Consider the following 5,730-nt stretch of genomic DNA (forward strand, 5'->3'; position numbering starts at 1 on the left):
TGCCATGTTGTCTACCAAACCTGTTGTGTACCTTGCCATGAGTTTGGCAAGGGGGTACAATAGTGATCCAGGAGTAGATCACAAGACAGCGGTCAAAATTTGTTGGGGAACATAGCAGAAATTCAAAATTTTGTACGCTTCACCAAGATCAATCTATGGAGATTCTAGCAACAAGAGAGAGGGGAGTGTATCTTCATACCCTTGAAGATCGCGATGCGGAAGCGTTACAAGAACACGGTTGGAGGAGTCGTACACGCAGCGATTCAGATCGCGGTCGATTCCAATCTAAGCACCAAACAACGGCGCCTCTGCGTTCAACACACGTGCAGTCCGGTGACATCTCCCACACCTTGATCCAGCAAGGAGGAGGGAGAGGTTGGGGAAGACAACTCCAACAGCAGCACAACGGCGTGGTGGTGGTGGAGCTGCGTGGTTTCCAGCAGGGCTTCGCCAAGCACTATGAAGGACGAGGATGTGGAGAGGTAGGGCTGCACCGAGAGAGAGAGAGAGAGAGAGAGAGAGAGAGACTCGTGTCTTTGGCAGCCCCAAAAAACCCACTATATATCGGAGGAGGGGAGGTGGCTGCGCCCCCTCTAGGGTTCCCACCCTAGGGGGTGCGGCAGCCCTAGATGGGACTGGAGGGGGCGGCCAGGAGGGGAAGAGAGGGGGCGCGCCCTAGGGTGGGCCTTTAGGCCCATCTGTGCCTAGGGTTTCCCCTCTCTCCTCCTAGCTGCGCCTTGGGCCTTGGTGGGAGGGGCACCAGCCCACTCAGGGGTTGGTCCCTTGCCACTCTTGGCCCATGCAAGCCTCTGGGGCTGGTGGCCCCTCCCGGAGGACCCCGGGAACCCTTCCGGTGGTCCCGGTACATTACCGGTGACGCCCGAAATACTTTCGGTGGCCAAAACCTCACTTCCTATATATTATTTTTACCTTCAGACCATTCCGGAACTCCTCGTGACGTCCGGGATCTCATCCGGGACTCCAAACAACATTCGTTAACCACATACAAACTTCCCTTATAACCCTAGCATCATCGAACCTTAAGTGTGTAGACCCTACGGGTTCGGGAATCATGCAGACATGACCGAGACAGCTCTCCGGCCAATAACCAACAGTGGGATCTGGATCCCCATGTTGGCTCCCACATGTTCCACGATGATCTCATTGGATGAACCACGATGTCGGGGATTCAAGCAATCCCGTATGCAATTCCCTTTGTCAATCGGTATGTTACTTGCCTGAGATTCGATCGTCGGTATCCCAATACCTTGTTCAATCTTGTTACCGGCAAGTCACTTTACTCGTTCCATAATGCATGATCCCGTGACCAACTACTTAGCCACATTGAGCTCATTATGATGATGCATTACCGAGTGGGCCCAGAGATACCTCTCCGTCATACGGAGTGACAAATCCTAGTCTTGATTCATGCCAACCCAACAGACACTTTCGGAGATACTTGTAGTGCACCTTTATAGTCACCCAGTTACGTTGTGACGTTTGGTACACCCAAAGCATTCCTAAGGTATCCAGGAGTTACACAATCTCATGGTCTAAGGAAATGATACTTGACATTAGAAAAGCTTTAGCAAACGAACTACACGATCTTGTGCTATGCTTAGGATTGGGTCTTGTCCATCACATCATTCTCCTAATGATGTGATCCCATTATCAATGACATCCAATGTCCATGGTCAGGAAACCATAACCATCTATTGATCAACGAGCTAGTCAACTAGAGGCTCACTAGGGACATGTTGTGGTCTATGTATTCACACATGTATTATGGTTCCAATTAATACAATTATAGCATGAACAATAGAAAATTATCATGAACAAGGAAATATAATAAGTAACCATTTTATTATTGCCTCTAGGGCATATTTCCAACAGTCTCCCACTTGCACTAGAGTCAATAATCTAGTTACATTGTGATGAATCGAACACCCATGGGGTTTGATCATATCTTGCTTGTGAGAGAGGTTATTAGTGAACGTGTCTGAACCTTTCAGATCCGTGTGTGCTTTACAAATCTCAATGTCATCTTGTAGATGCAGCTACCACGTGCTACTTGGAGCTATTCCAAATAACTACTCTACTATATGAATCCGGTTTACTACTCAGAGTCATCCGGATTAGTGTCAAGGTTTGCATCGATGTAACCCTTTACGACGAACTCTTTTACCACCTCCATAATCGAGAAAATTCCTTAGTCCACTAATTACTAAGGATATGTTTGACCGTTGTCATGTGATCCATTCCTGGATCACTCTTGTACCCCTTGACCGACTCATGGTAAGGCACACTTCAGGTGCGGTACACAACATAGCATATTGTAGAGTCTACGTCTAAAGCATAGGGGACGACCTTCGTCCTTTCTCTCTCTTCTGCCGTGGTCAGGTCTTGAGTCTTACTCAATACTCACACCTTATAACACAGCCAAGAACTCCTTATTTGCTAATCTATTTTGAACTCCTTCAAAATCTTGTCACGGTATGTGTTCATTTGAAAGTACTATTAAGCATTTTGATCTATCCTTATAGATCTTGATGCTCAATTTCAAGTAGCTTAATCCAGGTTTTCCATTGAAAAACACTGTTCAAATAACCCTATATGATTTCCAGAAATTCTACATCATTTCTGATCAACAATATTCAACAACATATACTCATCAAAAATTCTATAGTGCTCCCACTCACTTCTTTGGAAATACAAGTTTTAAACTTTGTATAAACCCAAAATCTTTGATCATCCCATCAAAGCGTATATTCCAACTCCGATATGCTTACTCCAGTCCTTAGAAGGATTGCTGGAGCTTTGCATACTTGTTAGCATCTTTTAGGATTGACAAAACCTTCTGGTTGTATCACATACAACCTTTCCTCAAGCAACTCGTCGAGGAAAATGTTTTGACATCCTATCTGCAAGATTTCATAAATAATGCAGTATCTGCTAATATAATTCCAACAGACTCTTAGCATCACTAAGAGTGAGAAAGTCTCATCATAGTCAACTCCTTGAACTTGTCAGAAAACAACTCAGTGACAAGTCGAGCTTTCTTAATGGTGACACTTACCATCATTGTCCGTCTTCCCTTTTAAAATCTATCTGTACCCAACAGCCTTACAACCATTAAGTAGTTCTTACAAAGTTTACATGGATCCTCTCTCGAATTTTATGGCCTCGAGCCATTCGTCGGAATCCAGGCCCACCATTGCTTCTCCATAGCTCGTAGGTTCATTGTTGTCTAGCAACATGACCTCCAAGACAGGATTACCGTACCACTCTGAAGCAGTGTGCGTCCTTGTCGACCTACGAGGATTGGTAGTGACTTGATTTGAAGTTTCACGATCACTATCATCAGCTTCCACTTCAACTGGTGTAGGCGCCACAGGAACAACTTCATGTTCCCTGCTACACACTGGTTGAAGTGATGGTTTAATAACCTCATCAAGTCTCCACCATCCTCCCACTCAATTCTTTCAAGAGAAACTTTTCCTCGAGAAAGGACCCGTTTCTAGAAACAATCACTTTTACTTCCGGATCTAAGATAGGAGGTATACCCAACTGTTTTGGGTGTCCTATGAAGATGCATTTATCCACTTTGGGTTCGAGCTTATCAGCCTGAAGATTTTTCACATAAGCGTTGTAGCCCAAAACTTTCAAGAAACGACAGCTTAGGTTTCTCTAAACCATAGTTCATTTGCTGTCATCTCAAAGGAATTACGTGGTGCCCTATTAAAGTGAATGCGGTTGTCTCTAATGCCTAACCCATAAACAATAGTGGTAATTCGATAAGAGACATCATGGTATGCCCCATATCCAATAGGGTGCATCTATGATGTTCAGACACACCATCACACTATGGTGTTCTAGGCGGTATTAGTTGTGAAACAATTTCCACAATGTCTTAATTGTGTACCAAACTCGCAACTCAGATATTCATATCTATGATCATAGCATAAACATTTTTATCCTCTTGCCACAAATATCTTCAACTTCACTCTAAAATTACTTGAACCTTTCAATAATTCAGACTTGTGTTTCATCAAGTAAATATACTCGGCATCTACTGAAATCATCTGTGAAGTAAGAACATAATGATATCCACTGCATGCCTCAGCACTCATTGGACTGCACACGTCAAAATGTATTACTTCCAACAAGTTGCTTTCTTGTTCCATCTTACAGAAAACGAGGATTTTAGTCATCTTGCCCATGTGGTATGATTTGCATGTCTCAAGTGATTCAAAATCAAGTGAGTCCAAACGATCCATCTGCATGGAGTTTCTTCATGCGTACACACCAATAGACATGGTTCGCATGTCTCAAACTTTTTTTTAAAAAACGAGTGAGTCCAAAGATCCATCAACATGGAGCTTCTTCATGCGTTTTATACCAATATGACTCAAATGGCAGTGCCACAAGTAGGTGGTACTATCATTACTATCTTATATCTTTTGGCATGAACATGTGTATCACTACGATCGAGATTCAATAAACCATTCATTTTAGGTGCAAGACCATTGAAGGTGTTATTCAAATAAACAGAGTAACCATTATTCTCCTTAAATGAATAATCGTATTGTGATAGACATAATCCAATCATGTCTATGCTCAATGCAAACACCAAATAACAATTATTTAGGTTTAACACCAATCCCGATGGTAGAGGGAGCGTGCGATGTTTGATAACATCAACCTTGGAAATACTTTCAAGACATATCGTCACCTCACCTTTAGCTAGTCTCCGTTTATTCCGTAGCCTTTTATTTCGAGTTACTAACACTTAGCAACCGAACCGGTATCTATTACCCTAGTGCTACTAGGAGTACTAGTAAAGTACACATTAATGTAATGTATATCCAATATATACTTCTGTCGACCTTGCCAGCCTTCTCATCTACCAAGTATCTAGGGTAGTTCTGCTTGAGTGATCGTTCCCCTATTAAAGAAGCACTTAGTCTCGGGTTTGGGTTCAACCTTGGGTTTCTTCACTAGAGCAGCAACTGATTTGTCATTTCATGAAGTATCCCTTCTTGCCCTTGCCCTTCTTGAAACTAGTGGTTTTACTAACCATCAACAATTGATGCTCCTACTTGATTTCTACTTTCGCGGTGTCAAACGTCGTGAATAGCTCAAGGATCATCATATCTATCCCTGATATGTCATAGTTCACCACGAAGCTCTAGTAGCTTGGTGGCAGTGACTTTGGAGAACCATTACCATCTCATCTGGAGGATTAACTCCCACTCGATTCAAGCGATTGTAGTACTCAGAAAATCTAAGCACATGCTCAACGATTGAGCTTTTCTCCCTAAGTTTGCAGGCTTAAGAAACTTGTCGGAGGTCTCATACCTCTTGACGTGGGCACGAGCCTGAAATCCCAATTTCAGTCCTTAACATCTCACATGTTCTGCGACGTTTCAAAAACGTATTTGACGCCTCAATTCTAAACCGTTTAACATTACTGCACTATCACATAGTCATCAAAATGTGTATGTCAGATGTTCGCAACATCCACAGATGACATTCGAGGTTCAGCACACCAAGCGGTGCATTAAGGACATAAGCCTTCGGCATAGCAATGAGGACAATCCTCAGTTTACGGACCCAGTCCGCATAATTGCTACTATCAACTTTCAACTAAATTTTCTCTAGGAACATATCTAAAACAGTAGAACTAAAGCGCAAGCTACGACATAATTTGCAAAGACCTTTTGACTATGT

The sequence above is a fragment of the Triticum dicoccoides genome, chromosome 6B (assembly GCF_002162155.2).
Source record: "Triticum dicoccoides isolate Atlit2015 ecotype Zavitan chromosome 6B, WEW_v2.0, whole genome shotgun sequence".
NCBI lineage: Eukaryota > Viridiplantae > Streptophyta > Magnoliopsida > Poales > Poaceae > Triticum > Triticum dicoccoides.